Raw genomic sequence first — 17,285 nt, 5'->3', positions numbered from 1 at the left:
CTCCCAGAATAATTCAAGTAAGCACGTATTTACAGCTGGCATACAGCTTTAGGGAGGTTACAGTCTAAGGTGGATCACCCCTCACACCTCCTCTCTCCCTCCCATGCCTAAGGACATCAAGTTAAATGTCTGATCTGAAAGTCTCAGATTTGAGGGCAATAGGACCTGAAGCCATTCTTCTCCTTATTTTTTGAAAACATACCTGATGAGGCATGCTACAAGGTTTCAGAGAGAACAGCTCAAAAGAGAGCCTAGTACTATTCAGGACTGTGGACCATAATGATTCTTGCATGTCTTTAAAAGCTTTAAGAGCTTCAAAGGACACCACCACATTTGAGAGACAACCTTGGCAACTCACTCGGTCTTTCTCATTCTTTTTTAACAGCTTTATTGGGATATAACTCATATACCATACCATTTACCTAAAGTGTACAATAGCACAATTCATTGCTATTCACAAAGTTATGCAACCATCACCACAATCAATTTTAGAAAATTTTCATCACCCCCAAAAGAAACCTCATCCTATCAGTAATCCATTCCTTATTCCCACCCTCCTCCAGCTCGAGGCAACCACTAATCTACTTCCTGTCTGTATGTATTTGCCTCCTCTACATGAGAGCCCACCTGGGATCTGCACATTGTGTTAGCTCTTCTGTAAGACTGTTTCCCCAAATGCAGCTACCATAAAACCAATCGCTTGAGTGAAACAGTTGAGTATGATTGAAGCGTTTTACTAGGCATGTAGAAGTTTCAAAGGTGAACTTTCTACCTATTTGTGAGAATTATTCTAAAAAGAAGTAGTAAGTACCATAAAAGCCATACACAATGATAGGACATTTCAAAGTATCACACCTAGTCTTGTTCTTTATAACTGGCAGACTTAATTTCCAACTCTGAAAGCTAGTATTAATAATAGGAATTATCTCAGACATGGTTTCTCATTTATGGTCAGCATTCCATTCACTGGAATCCCAAATAATTTCTGACTTCCCCCTGATCCCTGGAGCTTTTTTTGTTTGTTTATAGTCTCACAATATTGTTTCGGATCTTGTGGCAAAGATGGATAGTTGCCTCTCCAAATATATGTTCTCCTCATCTACCTTAGTAAGAGAATCCAAAGTTTAAACTAAGCACATAGCCACCTTATCTTTTGCAACTATATGTAGCTCTATGACTAAGTTCTGCCCAATTATATGAGAGCAGAAGTGTTGTGTTCAACCTCAGAGACATGCTTTTAAGGAGTAGAGGCATGTCTGGTTTTTTTTCTTCTTCTTCCTCCTTTCTTCTGGCTTAATTCAGACATAGTGCCAAACAACCATCTTCAATCGTCTCTTGAAAGTCACACATTGATAGAGCCAAACAGCTATCTTCAGCCATCTAATAGAAGTCACACATTGAGTTTGGCTGAGCAAAAACACAGCAAGTGTAGGTTTCTAGCATTACCTTAGGTACCTAGACCATCCGCCTCTAGGCTTTTTATAAGAAAGAGGAATCAAATTTTATTTTCTTTAAGGCACTGTTATTTGGGGCGTTTCTGTTAGTCACACAGGAAACTAATTCTAGCTGGGAATCCTTTACTGTTTCTCACGTCCTGACCCTTTTGTGCCTTCCACTTTTGTCATGTTCACTCCCTCTCGTAGAATTTTCTCTATAGAGTTACCTTGTACTCTCCAGCTACTGGTAGGTAAAACCCTGGAAAGGCCTCTGAGGCATGTATCCTCAACATTTTTATCTCATATTCTTTAAAAAAGAAATTCTTGGACACTAAGAAAGGAAAATTAGATTCACTAATGAGAACCAATAAAGTACTCATGAAAAAAAAAATTACTTTTGAGATAGTGGATGAAAACTAAATAATAAAGCTGGAGGCAGAGATCTTTCCAAACATAGGGATCAAAGTGCAGCAACAGTTGGAGACTAAAAGCCCTCAAATGTGTTTGGGAAAAAACAAATAGTCTAATTTCTCTATGTGGTTTCCCTATTCGGTAAATAGAAATTTGGCTGGAAACACTGATTGAGCCCCTATTCTTAAGAGCCTTTATGAGGCTTGTACCTCTCTGCCTAGGTTATCAAACTATCTGAAGGCCTTCCAATCATCTGTCTTCTCCTCCAAATAGCAACAGTGCTCTTCCTAAAATGCCGATCTGACCATGTCTCCCCCTACTGAACTTCCCTCAGTGACTTCCCCTTGTTCTTAAGGTAAAGTCACAATTACCAACATGGCTGCCAAGGTCTGCAGCACCTGGCCTCTCCCCACATTTCAGCCGAGCTCGCCCTCACCACCTCTTGGCCATGTCACTTTCTTTTTGTTCCTTCATCGTGTTAAATTTCTTCTCAACTGAGTGTCTTTCCTTATGCCACTCCCCTTACTTATTCTTCTCTGACTGATATAATTTCCTGAGTTTCAATCAACCATCATTCAAGTCTAGGCTTAAAACATGACTTTCTAGTCCTACTAGACCAGATGAGGCCAGGTTCATTCAGCCTGCTATGTGCACTCAGAAAAACCTTATACTTATCCCTTATCTCTTTTATCACAATCGTAAGTTATTTTTGTAACAATTTCTTAAATGTCTATTTTCCCTACTGAGTCGTGACACCAGTAATTGTGTCTTTCTCATGACTGTTTTTCTAGAACCTAAAATACAACAAAAGGTAAAACTTTAGGAGATTTTGGATGTTAGGTTTTAATGAGTTTGGATCATGTACCCCTTTAAAAATGTTACGACATTGTACGGCCTATATTTTCAGGCTGTTCCTTGGCTACTCTGAATCTCAATCAAGATCCTTTCAGCAAGGGTCATGGATGCCAAATGAGAATTTAAGTTGATCAGTGACAGCTTTGCCCTCTGGGAGAACACTTCATTCTGAAGTTTAGCTTCCATTTTACATTACTACTTTTTTGAGATGTCAGCCATCTCAAACTCCCCTTTAGATAGACAGAAATGAGAGTACCCAGCTGGTACTGTAGTAACCTTGAGAAATTTTAGGTTAAGAAAGGTTGTGTAGGACAAAATGTGAAGCAAAAATATGCACCTTAAGAATCTGTTTCCCACAGTGGAGTTTCTCCAGATACAGCCAACTTTGCCAGGTTTCACCTTAATTATAATTAATTATCATTATTAACATTTCTCAGGAATTACACTGTGCTCACAGCTTACAGAAAGAAGCAAATTATTGTCAAAGTGTGTGGATACAGATCAATGAGCCAAATATAGTTTTTCCATTGGATTAGTCTAAAAGGTAAAAGCAAGTGCATGTCTTTAGAGCATCTCCTCTTGTGCACATCAAATATACAGTGTGTTGAAGGCCTGGGAGGCCATCCAACCTCCTACCTGGTGGATTACACTGGGATAGTGTCACATTTTACTAATGCTCCCTAGAAAACCTAATTTTAGAAACATTTCTTCCTCATTTTATCTGAGTTTGCTCAAGGAACTGAAATCATCATGTCCTGAGCTACATGCCCTGTGCAAGGTCTCTGGCTTAGCACACAGAAAACTCAGAGGAATCGTAATTCAGTGATTCTTGCCATCTGCAAGCCTGTGGAATTCAGGTGCCCACAGGAAGGAATGGAGAGGTTTTTCCAGCCTGACCGTATCAGCCGTCTCACCACAAGAACCTTCTGTTTTGGCTGTCGTCCCTCTATCAGACTCAGGCTGTTCCTTATGGCCAACTGTGAGTTTAACGTGTCTGGTTTACATTCTGCTGGTGAAGTGTTTCTCTCATTTCCGAGCTCCTTTCCTTCCATCTGATGGCTTGACTGCTTTGTATTTATGCTTGTTTTTTAAGAGGAGGCAGGATGAGTGGACGTTAGGGATCATAAAACAACTCTAGAGGTTTAAATTCACAGAGTAGTGAAATTGATGATAATAAAGGGAAAGGCACTGACAGTGCAGCAGAGAAAATCTAACAAGGGGGACCAGTGGTGTAAGGATGTGGTAGGTGATTCAACAACTATGAGTGTGGAATGGGCAGTAACAGTAACCTTTTTTTTTTTTCCTGGTGAATTAAGCAAAGGTTTTAATGACTATCCCTTTCTCGTATTTGTGAGGTGTGGGCTGCTATAAGCTATAGTACTGTGGCAAAGGGCTTAGCGGGTAGGAAAAAGGTTTTAAAATTTCTCTTAGAACCCAGCCCACTGGAACTATGAAAGCAGCCTCAGTAAGTACGATAGACTTGCATTCGTCCAGTTGCAGAGGTGTAGGAAAAGGAATGACTCTAGTTACTGGAAACTAGTATTTGCATTGGACAACATTATTATTTGAACTGGACGGTGGAGGCGAAGGTACGTCTTAACTTTATCAAATACATTACAGTTGCAGTTCTTAATTCCTCCGCTTAAGGCCATTGTGTTTGTGGATACAAAATGATAGTTAATACTTTTAAAACACATCTTTTAAAATTACCCTTAAGCTCCTCAAGTATTCTAAGGATATTCTTAAGCTCCTTAAGAATTCCAACAATAATTTGTTTGCAGGTCAAAGACCGACACCTGCTATATCCTATTGTTGACTATTTTTTAAAAAGTAATTTAGATACAAAGGCTGCTATAAAAAAATGCCTCACTGCTTTTGTGTGACTACAAGAATCAGAGGAGCCTGCTTGAGAAAATATTTTCCCTCCCCAAGATGTAAAACAGGCTGGGCTGAGCCCATCTAACAAAGTAACTTGCATTTAAAGGTTATAATCACTGGGATAAAAATATCTTTTAGTTCAGGTAATTTCTGAAGATTCCTCCATTAAAGGTAAATGAAATATCTTCCTCAGAATAAGAGGAGCTCAGCATTTAAGGGACTTGCTTTTCTAAGTTCTCCTTGCCTTCCATTTTTATCAGCTGGACTGAGAGTGGGTAACTCTCACTGATCACCACCAGGGATAGCTCAGAGTGCTGAGCCTTTGCAGCTCAGTAACTTGCAGGAAGCGCTTCCCTGTTCACTCACAGGCGCATCACGCTTCAGTCTCCCTAGGGAGGGTGCACTCGAGGTTTGAGCGTGGGGGTGGAAATGGAGGCGTTTCCGTTCTATTTCGGTTTCTCCTACTGACTGGCTGCTCAGCTGTTCATGAGTCATCCTAACCTCAAAATCTGTCATTAAAACAGAAATAATGATATCTATTTTCTGTGCCTTACATGAATTGCATGAAGACATTATTCATATTTCTGAAATACATGTGAGAATTGATCAAGGTTAGCTGTAAGAAAAAGTACAATGGAATTGTTTTTAAGCCATGATAGTTATGCTTTCATTATTTAGATTTTCAGAATTCTCTGGACTGAAAAATGAAGAATGAGAAGATATCCTAATAAGGATTAAATTTGGCAAAACACTTACTTGATGAACTGAATTAAGATATATACAGTTTTTTAAAATATATGGCATAAGAATTTATTTTTTGAAATGTTCATTTAATAACATTTTACTGAGCATCTTGGCACTGACTTAGACACTAGAATTACCACTGCGACACAGAACCTCTCCTAAAGGGGACCACATACTAGAAGCAAGACTACATGATTCTAGGTGACTGCATATGCAAATCTGGTGATATTTGAGAGATTTGCATTTTAATATCTATATTAATGGTTCTTAAAGCAGAGATTAGGAACTTCGAAGAGAAAGAATTCACCTTCATAGGAAGAAAAAATTTATATTTATCTTGAATTTGTTTTTTTACAGCTTATTTTTTCTTAGTTGTTCTTTTTCTAAGCTTCTGAGTTCAATGTTTATTTTTTACTCATTCATATTTAGAAATGAAAACATTAAAAGACATGAGTTTGTCTCTAGATATCATTTTGTCCCTATTCTATATATTGCTTTTCCTATTTAGTGCTGTCTATATTATATAATAAATGCTCTATAACTGTAACTTTTGTTAGGTGATCCTATGAACATTTCTAAATGATAACATGCCTATGTTTTAGTTTTTGCTGTCGGCATCCAGCAAGCTTACATAAGCAAATTTGTTTGCAGTAGCAGTTTCTTTTGTCTTTGTCATAAAGTGCAAGTTCCTCATGTGAATTGTTATATACTTGACCTCTGGCTAAGAAGAGTGTTTTATGGCAGCTCCATTTAATTCTTCGTGGTCCATCCACACACAGGCTTCTACCTCATTAAGCATCTTTACTACACACTCCTGTAACCAGACTCTGCCAAACTAAAGTTTCTTTATAGCAGGCCTCTACAAGCAATAAAAGCAAGTTTATTTATTTGGTTTTGGAGAACAAAAAAAGAAAAGGAACCAACTACCTGCTCTTTCATTCTAGGTCCAAGAGAAGACACTCACAGATTGGCATTCTCTCCTTGGGATGGGTGGGAGAACTCTGTGTGTGATATTATTGGCTCTCTTGGACTTGAGCTCAGTTAGGTGGTTTCCTCTATTTCCTGTCCTGGGAAGAGATGAAAGAGTAGCACTGAGTCTCTGGGCAGCAGCATCCAGACAGCATGGCTAGAATCCCAAACTCTTAGCATCAGTCTACAAGCTGCTCTTAGATCTTTAATGATGTTACCCTTCCCCTCCCACACAGGGCAGCCTCCTCAGTGCTTCCTTGCTCCCAACTCTGTCACTTGACATATGGGGCTCCTCTCTTCGTGCTTTATTTCCTCTCCCAAACATTCATTCAAAGAGAAGTAGGATTCTAATTATTATTGTCACGATGGTTTTAGCTCATTTAAGAGAAATAAAATTAACAAATGTAGACTTTTATCTAGCTCGTGCTGACCAATATATAAGGTATTTTTTGATTCATGATATATTTTAGGCCAAAACACACTTGCCTCTGAACCCTAAACACATAAGTAGGATGTTTCCCTTTCTTTCACTAAGGAACGAAATTTCATGATAATATTTTGTGCAAAATGCACATGCACAGGTGAGCATTTTTCTTCCCTTCTCATCTCTTTAAGTAAGATAATGAAAAAGCCTTAGAAATTTACACAAGAACTTAATGGAAATTAGTGTTTTTTTTTTAATTAGATAATTCTCAGTTCTCTACTTCTAATTCACAAGATTTTGCATGCTCTTTGGGCATTCTCTTTTTCTCCTTAGTTTCTTGGTTCCCATCAAACAAAATGATCCTTGCTAAAGATACTGGTATCAGTTCCTAACTTCTCATTCTTCAACTGTCCATTTAAATCCCATCAATAGGCTCATGCAAATTATAGATGATGTGAACAATTCTTTTTTCAGGAGAAACTGAAGAAACACTATTTTAACAGTTTAAAGTAATCAGCATCAAATTAACCTTGCTTAATCCTGTTCTCAACTAGCAGCTAGTCTTCTTACCAGTCCCATGACCATGTCCCCACATTTGTCACCAATAGCTTAATATCTGACATAGCCATCTTTGACTATTTACCTGGAAAACCTATGCATCCTTTTCATTCTATTTCTTTATCTTCATTCTCTCATCCATTCTCTTATGCATTGGGATCCTACCCACTACCTCTTCATTAGTTCAGTGGTTGTTTCTTTCTATCTAGCCAGACTTCCTGGTGCCAACTCATGTCCTGCCCAACTTTCTGCCTCTCACCTCCTGCTTCCCTTTCTTCCATCTCCATATTCTCACTGAATTTCTTCTCAGACAACATCTGTAACCTTTTTAAGGACCTCCCTTATATTGATGACCTATCTAAGGTGTCATCTATTACCTATACCATAATATTTTAGCACTAGGGAAGGTAGAAACTGCTCAGAATATTTATCATGTGTCTTTAACAGGATGGTAACTTTCATGTACTACTTCTGAAGATGCATTGTAAGAGAATTCCAAACTGCAGAACAAAGGATAAGTCTACAAAGGTTCTCAATGTCTTCATTTATAACAGAAATATAATTAGAATATGCTAGCCACAAAAGTGTTTAATAAAGAATAATAAATCATCTGATGTACCCTGATGCAACTATTAAAATTATGTTTCTAAAGAGAAAACACTGTCATTTTATGGAAATACCACTACAGTATTGTAAATTTTTTTAATACAAGATTTGCTGTATAAAGCATAACTAAGTCTTGTTTGTCTGTTTAACTTAATCATAGAAGCCAAGACTGGAAAGAACAGAAGCAAGATAAATGTGAGTAACTTACTGTCACGTTGAAAGAGTACTTTTAATTTTTCTTCATTTTCTAAATTTCTCTAATGATTACTATGGTAGCCAACCTCTAACATGGCCCCTGATGGTACTCGCCTTGTGCAATTCACACCTGCCTGGATATTATCTCCCCTTCTTGAGGATGAGCTATACTTGTTTCTAACCAATAGACTGTGGTCAAGATGACAGGATGTCACTTTCATAATTAGATTACAAAAGATCGTGACTTATATCTTTCTAGCAGACTTTCCTTATCACCTTCTTGGCTGTCATACTTTGATAAACAAGCTGCCATCTGGGGGAGGACCACCTGGCAAGGAATGGAGGGCAGCCTCTGGTCAACAGCCAACAAGGAACAGAGGGCCCCATCCCAAAAACCTGCAAGGAAATGAATGCTGCAAAACCACCTATTGAGCTTGGAAATGGCATCAATCAAGCCTTCCCCAGCCAAGCCTTCCGATGAGACTGCACACTTTGGTTGAAGCCTTGTTAGAGAATATAAAGCAGAAGATTCAGCTAAGCTGTACTCAGATTCCTGGCCTTTGGAAACTGAGACAATAAAAGCGTACTACTTCCAGCTGCTAAATATTGGAGTTATTTGTTATAGAGCAATAACCAACTAGCATATGAAGGTATTATTTTCATAATATAGTAGCAAACTTCTTTTAAAAAGGACATTCAAATAAAATGCATTTGAAATGGTAAAGAACTTTGTGAACATTGTATTAGTCCATTTTCACACTGCCATGAAGAAATACCAACGACTGGGGAATTTGTAGAAGAAAGAGGTTTAGATTGATACACAGTTCTGTGTGGCTGGGAGGCTTCAGGAAACTTATGATTATGGAAGAAGACAAAGGGGAAGCAAGGCACCTTCTTCACAAGGCAGAGGGAAGAAGTGCATAGTGAATGGTGAAAAAGCCCCTTAGAAGACCATCAGATCTCAGCTGGGCATGGCAGCTAATGCCTGTAATCCCAGCACTTTGGGAGGCCAACGTGGTCAGATCACCTGAGGTCAGGAGTTTGAGACCTGCCTGGCCAATATGGTGAAACCCCGTCTCTACTGAAAATCAAAACTTAGCCAGCCATGGTGGCACACACCTGTAATCCCAGCTACTCTAGAGGCTGAGACAGAAGAATTGCTCTAAACTGAGAGGCAGAGGTTGCAGTGAGCCAAGATCACACCATTGCAGTCCAGGCTGGGTGACAGAACAAGACTCTATCCAAAAAAAAAAAAAAAAAGAAAAGAAAAGAAAGAAAGAAAGAAAAAAGAAAAGAAAAAGGAAAACCATCAGATCTCATGAGAATTCACTCACTCTCATGAGAACAGCATGGGGGAAACACCTGTATAATCTAATCACTTCCCTCAATGTCCCTCCCCCAATACATGGGGATTACAATTCAAGATGAGATTTGGGTGAGGACACAGAGCCAGACCATATCAAACATCTCCTACACAATGACCCTTAGAAGCTGACTCCCTGACTGGAAGAGAGGGAAAGGGAGGGTGTGGGTGTCATCACCCCATAGCACAGAGTATTCACAGAAGCCCATAGGGGTATGGGATTATTGTAGGTGCTTTAATATTTGAGTTCTTATCCTTCTGCTCTCCCAGAAGACTCGGTGATTTGGAAAGTAGAACACTCATCCTGGAATTAAAAACCTGTCACAAATGTGTTTAGGACAAAATTTCACTCTCCTTTAAGGGTTTGCTCCCAGGAAAGAAGGAAAATGAGATTGTAATACTGATGAGACTGCAAAATGAGACTGTAATGATGGAACAAAAGGACTCTAGTGTTGACCATGATGTTATCTGAGGAGGTCATGCAGAGGAGCCTTCAGAGAGGAGCTGGAGAGGAGCATTCCAACCTCTACTTCTGGGGGCTGACCTCACAGGGGTTCCCCTGAGGGTGAGCTCCTGGGCCTATAGATTGTGGTGGAGGGGGCATGAAATTGTTCATTCTTGACCACTGAATCCTTTCATCAGTCTTATCAGAAGGAAAGATGCAATTAGAGTTTGGGAAATAAGTGAGAAATGGCATCCAAGACAGCATGTGTATATGATTTTCTATGTCAGAACTTTCTACAAGGCATTTTGAACTTTTAAAACTATGCATATCATAGATGGGCACCTGAATCAAGCAACAGCTCGAGGGAGAAGGATTCAGATAAGTGGCCAAATAGACCCAGGAAAGGATCTAAGAGTGAGTTCTTGTTCTTTATAAATTAATTCTTCTCCTTTTCCCTCCCACTCCTGCCTCTACTCCACATAAATATCTCCATCCAGCTGAGCATCCCCTTTTTAACACTGTGTCCACTTTCACTTCTGCTCCCACCTTGAGATCAAGTCCATTTCCTACTGGAGAATCCAGTCTCATTCATATCATCATTTGGCCACAATTTCTGAAGCATGGCCACACCTACCTTCCAGTCAAAAGGAAACAGCTAATCTAGCTCTTTCTAGAGGCACCATTTGAGTTCTGAAGACACAATTTGTTCTAATATACAAGACAGATGGGAAATACACACTCCTAGTGATTGCCTGAGTCACCGACATTTAGAATGTTTCCTTTCAGCAATTGTCACTGTGGGGAAAATGCATCACCATTCAGGAGTGTGTGAAGGACAAGCAGTCACAGAGTAATAGTCAGACACTCTCAGAGCCCAGTCATGGATGAAAACCAGAAGTCACAGATTCAATCTCATTACTACAAATGTTGCTTATAAATGACATCTGTTAATTTTTTTCCCCATTAGTTCTATATTAGTCACCTCGGGCTACCATAATGAATTGTCATAGCTTAAACAACAGAAATTTATTTTCTCACGGTTTTGGAGGCTGGGACTATGAGATCAGGCTGTTCACATGGTTGCGTTCTGGTGAGGAGATGGCTGTCTTCTCACCATGTCCTCACATAGTGGAGAGAAAGAGGGGGCAAGCTTTCTAGTGTCTCTTTTTATAAACTGCTAAACCCATTGTGGCAGTACTGACCTCATGAATTACTTGAACTCTAATTACCCTCCAAAGGCCCCATCCCCAAATAACACCACATTGGGGATTTTAGGACTCGAACACATGTGTTTGGGGAAGACATATACATTCAACTGATAGCAAGCTTGTTGTCCCATATGTGTTTTTTTCACAACAAATTTTAACTGCATGTTTTCTAGAGAGCAAAATTTAAGCCATTCTTTATTGAGTATCTTCTATGTGTCACAGAATTTTGCCATTTCGTTTGCCATAATGAATGGTTTCAGGTGATTGTGATTATATTTAAACTTTAATTTATACATGGAAGCAAAAAAAAATGTAGGTTGTATTAGCATTATGCCTTTTAAAATAATTTTTATTTTTAACAATACTGGTAAGAAATGCTGTAATATAGGCATAGAAGGTGAAATCAAATATACTTTTAAGTAAAATAAAATGTATTTTGCACGTGGTAACATCAAACTGTTAAGCTACACTTACAAATTTTAGTGACCTTATATATGAAAACTTACGCTGAGTGGCCTGAAATAAGGTCATTATACCCTGATGCTTTCACAACCTTCTCCTTTTCTCTATAACAAGTGCTCACTATTATGGGAAGAATGCCGGCCTTTTCTTTGCAGCTTTGCAGAGCTTTAAGGAAGCAGCGTTTTTAATCACACTCTTCTTTTCTTGCTTGCACTTCTGACTTCTCTGGGTTGGCAGCAGAATTTTAAGTTCATCACAGAGATAGCATCGCTTTTTAACCTTGGACAGTTAAAAAGTCTCTACAAGGGCATTTCTAGGCATTTTATTGCTTCATTCCTTTATTATGTCAAAGACAAGTGGACTTGAGCCAAAAAACAAAATTAGAGCAGAACCCTTACTCTATTTCCAGATCAGCTAAACCAATTAATACAATTTAATTAAAACTTATTTTTTTTCTTTTCTGCAGAAGGGGCTCTGAGAGCAGCTGTTGTGATCGGGTTTTCAGTTTGTGGCTCCAGATACATTTAACTCTTACAGGGACATTTTCAAAGTGAGATACACAGCATGTGACAGTACAAATTGACTTCACCTTAAATTTCCCATATGGTACCCTAGTAAACTGCCTCTTGAAATTATATATTTTCTTAATCTGTAAAGGGGAAAAATTGATTGCATTCTCACTTTTTTCCTTGGGATTTAGTGTTTCATAGGACAGGTGCTTACAATAAACTTTTCATAGTTAGCAGGTGTCAGCCAATTCACTTAGACAAATGTAAAAGTTCTCAAGCTACAACGAAAACTGTCCTTCACAAATGTCACAGGATGTGTTTTTACCTCGAACTTGAGTAAAAATGTCCAAAAGTAATGATCCTCATTTTCTCCCCTGTTGTATTTCACTTTGAGCATTCCTGTAAGTTAAACATATAGTATTGATAAAATAATCTGATTTATTGGGGTACAAAGAAACCTGGCAAGAGCTTCCCTCTTCACTTGCATCCCCATGTTTACCTGGGGATTTCTAGAGGTTCCTCCTGGGATTCAGCCAGCTGTAGGGACAGAGTTCAAGGTCCTTTCTCAAAGGTACCAAGTTGTAACTTACTTCAATGCTCTCTTTCACACCTCTTTGCCCTTCTCTATTAAAGTCAGAAATCTTTACTGAAACTAGAGTAGGGAAAGATGCTCTTTGTGTCAGTTAGAACTGAGTTTGGCTGCCAGCACCAGACAGTCCTGAATAGAGGCTTAAACAACTAAGAGACTTATTTTCTCATGTAGAAGTCTGGAGATGGGTAGACTGGGCTGGTGCCACAGCCAAGGACAGCATGAGGGGCTCAGGTTCTTCAGGTACTTTTCTGCTGAGTGAATGGCCTTCAACTAATGGATATAGGACAGTTCTAGAAACTCCATACACCCCATCCGTGTTCCAGGCAGTTAGAAGGAGGACAGGAAAGAAAAAGAGAAAGGACAAAGGTCTCATGTCAGAAGAGTCTGTACTATATTTGAAGGATTTCCATGAAGCCTCATCCAGTAATTTCTGCATACCTCCTTTGGGCTTCAGCTTAGCACGGGGTAATCTGGGATGGTGAGCAGTTCATCTTGACACAATGGTGTACCCAAATAAAAGTGGGGTTCTTATAGTAAAAAAGATGAAAAAATAAATATTTGGTAGGCAATAGTTATCTCTGTCATAACCTGCCTCTTTGGCTACCCAATATTCACTCACACACATGTTTATTCTATTAGTCTGCTACTTTGTAAATATTAGATGTATGGAGATGCTTTTACTTGTCATAATGACTGAGGAGCATTTAGTGTATGGGTGCTACTGATGTCAATTATTCTAAATAATGGGTTATCTCATTTAGAATCCCAATATCGACTCCTGTTGAAAAATACTGTCAAACATACGAATACTATTTCTGTCTCCAAAGGAGGTAATATTCTAAATTCATAACCATCCCTCTTCTAAGTCAAATCATGAGTTTCTGGGAGAGTGTAATTTTTACCATACATAATTTCTCCTTATCCAGTAATCTAGTTCTCTCCTTATAAAATATGGAAAATATCCAATATACAGTGGTGGATTAAAAATAGAATTAGCTACAATAAAAAATTTCCTTTGGGAAAAAGAGAAGCCAATGGTTCCCACATATATCAGATCCTGCTGATAAGAGTAGCTACAGCCCTTCATTGACCAACCTGGCAGCTGAAGTTCGGGTACCTTGAAAATTCCCTCTGGTCTAATAATCCCCCACCCCTACATCATAATTGAGCACTGGGGTAGGAGCACACATTCAAGACTGCATGTGTTCCTAGTATGCTTTAGAGTCCAGCAACTGTTTTGGGGGATTGAAAAGTCACAGGGCAGATGTTGTCTTTTCCTGAAATTTTTTGTTCCCTTATTTAGTCAATATAGTTCCCTCAAAACTCAGCAGGTTTTTAGGCTATTTGCTGGGGCCAATTCTCTGAATAACTATAGCCAAGGATCTCGTATGGACATAGTTTTATTCATGAAAGTCTTTTATCTATTGACATCTGTGACTTGACTGTTTTCCTAAACTCCTGCTGGTCAGTGCCTTGAAGTAGTTGGAAACAACCTTGTGTGCAGATACAAACATTGAATGTGACATTTCTTTTTTCAATGACTGCTCTCTACGTTTAGCAGCGAATTGTTGTAGAAGAGGTGTGGGAAAGGCAGAAGGTATCAGTCTAAAACTGTCTCTTCTGTCCTCGATTTTGGAAAGAGAATAACTTACCTTGTTCAACCTATCAAGGCACAAACTATGAGAGTTTCACACAATTTGGCTTCCAGGTCGGATGCATATACCTCTCAGCCAATTTACTCTGCTAGTCTTCTGCTTGCAGATGTCTCATGGTAGCCTCAGCTGATTTATCTCTTGTAGAACTTGGCTCAAATAGGAAAGAAGAAAGAGGAATGAAGAGCAGATTTTACCATTCTGAATTGTTTCCATGATTTTTCCTAACACAGCAGTCTTAGTTTGCACATGGTCAATATACGACGTGGTGACAGATTAAACAAATGTTCTATTACTGAAAAAATTAGTCACCAGTGGCATTTAACTGGATCCCATGAAAATGGATTAAGGAAACTACAGTGTATTTTTCTTGTAGAAAGGTTTGGAGGTAAGCAGCTCAGTGGCTTCATGAGATCAGCAGTGATCAAGCTTCCTTCTTTCTTTTTGTTCCATCAAGATTAGTTTGTGATACTTGTCCTCCAGTTTTTTGCACGTGGTTACAAAATGGCTGTTCTATTTCCATCTCCATTACTTATTGTGTAACTTAGAATATGCTTTTAATCTATTTAGGTTCAATTTTCTTAACGATAAAATGGAGATACCAATAAATGAACCAACTGTCACTCTCCTGGGTGTTCTCAACAATTTCAGCCTGTTGCGACACATGTTTTTTAAGACTCAAATAAAGCTGAATGACATTCCTTTCATATATGATGGGAAATCCACTTTCCCACTTATCATATCTATTTATGAATTTTGGGGTGCCTTGTGTTTCTGCTAGGTACTCTAGATCACGTTTACTCTTTCCTCTGAATTCTAAATTCCCAAACTGCATCTGATGATTTCATACTTGAGCCCAACCAAAAAGACATCTTTCAATGTAATGTTTGATATTTCTCTTTCCTAAAGCCCTTCAAACATTTTCTTTACCAGAAACTTGCCTCCAGTTATTGATTCTTGCAGAGCCCCAGTTTTCAGTTCCATTGTCTGCATATTTTCTCCCTCTCTCTCTCTGCCAACTTCATCTCCGGCTTTTAAGTTGTCTTGCTCATATAATATTTCCTGTTTTTTCTTTTTTTTGACAGAGGAATTTGGCTGTTTATTTTACTCCAAATCATCCTGATTATATTCAAGGCTTCTCCTCTTTCATAACCAAGAGGATTATAAATATATTTTTCTAAACAAGAGTGCTCCTTCCCTGAAGATTTCTACTTTTAAACATGAAGCTTTTAAACTTTCCTTCCTCCCTTTTATGAATCCTCCAGTAAAAAGACTTATGAGAGCATCGTAAGGATTACATGATACAACAGACGTAAAAGTGACTGGAACATCAAATGCATTTAGTAAATGTTTGTCTCATCTTTATCTCATGCTCAGTTAATTAAGCTATTAAAAGCTGCATCATTATTTCTTGAGTTTTGTCTAAAAAATATTACCTAGTTAAGTACTCTAAAATATTGAAGTAATTAGCTTGAAATGGAAGGTTTAGAAAATATGTTTTTAAACTCCAGAATTTCTTTTAATATATGTTATTGCAACTTCTGTTTTTGCAAGTAGAAAAATCTAAAGTTAAGGAAATCTGGGCCGGGCTTGGTGGCTCATGCCTATAATTCCAAGACTTTGAGAGGCCAAGGCAGGCAGATCACATGGTCGACAGTTTGAGACCAGTCGGGCCAACATAGTAAAACCCTGTCTCTACTAAAAATACAAAAAGTTAGCTGGGTGTGGTAATGTGCACCTGTAATCTCAGCTACTTGGGAGGCGAGGCAGGAAAATTGCATGAACCTGGGAGGCAGAAGTCACAGTGAGCTGAGATTGCACCACTGCACTCCAGCCCGGGTGGCAGTGCGAGACTCCATCTCAAAAAAAAAAAAAAAAAAAAAAAAAAAAAGTCTGTAAGAGTTAGCTTATATTTTTTGGTACATTTTTATCATTTTTCCTTGTACATGTTTTGTGGATATATATTAATTTGATTTATCCTAGAGAATTACACAAACTAGTCCTAGCTAGGTGAAAATTTATTTATCACAAGCTCTCATGCAATCTGCTCCTTGCTTTCAGAGCTCGTACTTTAATTTGGAATTATACATTCACTAATGGGATTAGTTGTCTAATGTTTGCCTCTCCCATTGGACTGGACTGTAAGCAGAGTGGGAGGGTGGCCTTTTCCCATTTTTGCCTGACCTTGCGCTTCTAGCACCTACCATCATGTTTAAATCATTGAGTGCACAATGTCCTCCCACATTCTGTACTCTACAACTGATACAGGCAATTCTGACCATGTTCCTTTACTACTTAATTATTCAGCAGTCCCCCATTGACATTTAATTTATCTTGGATTTCAGCAAAGTATTTAAGGCTCCTGTATTCTGGTGTGTGCCCAGTTTTCAAATGTCACCTCCCACTACTCCCCACAAAAATCCCAGGTTCCTGCACTACCCAGTGGTCAGCCAAGTTCTCAGAACATCTGTCTGGAATGCCAGTCTTCCCTCAAAATGATCTTCTCAACAAATATTTACTCTTCCTTCCAGACTCAGATAAATATTTCCTTTCTCATTTATTAAGCCTTCTTGGACTTACTTTTAGGGAAAGTTGGAGGTTTATTCTTCTTTTCCTATATACTGTTCTCTTTACATACCTTTATTAAAATACTTACAATATGTTTCAAGGGCAAAAGCTCTGTTCTCTTAAACTTTGTATCTCTGGTCCATAGAACAATGACTGTCACTTAGGAGGTTTTCAGTAAATATTTCTTGAATGAATTAATCATAAATAAATAGGTAAACATTTTTTAAAAATGGAATGAATTGGTGCTGCTTCAGATATTTGATTTCAATTTAAATATGTGTCTATATGTGTATACACACACATTATCCAACAAATGTTGCTGTTTTCTTAAATGCAAAATATTTCATGGAGGTTGGGTACAGGAAGAATCTATTCCCTCATGGTTTATTTAGTTTTTCACTGAATTTCTT

At 38.4% G+C, this 17,285-nt stretch overlaps 1 long non-coding RNA gene across 1 annotated transcript in view; it reads left to right on the top strand.

Annotated features, from left to right (window-relative positions):
• Nucleotides 1-3,447: 3,447 nt before the first annotated feature.
• Nucleotides 3,448-17,285, top strand: part of LOC141581607 (uncharacterized) — a 121,826-nt gene continuing 107,988 nt past the window's right edge. The window contains exon 1 of the long non-coding RNA XR_012514320.1: nucleotides 3,448-3,681. This is a non-coding gene — a long non-coding RNA (uncharacterized LOC141581607). The remainder of the gene's footprint in view (nucleotides 3,682-17,285) is intronic.

Source organism: Saimiri boliviensis, chromosome 16 (assembly GCF_048565385.1).
Source record: "Saimiri boliviensis isolate mSaiBol1 chromosome 16, mSaiBol1.pri, whole genome shotgun sequence".
NCBI lineage: Eukaryota > Metazoa > Chordata > Mammalia > Primates > Cebidae > Saimiri > Saimiri boliviensis.
Note: the sequence above shows the minus strand (reverse complement) of the source record. Positions and strands in the feature narration are given on the sequence as shown.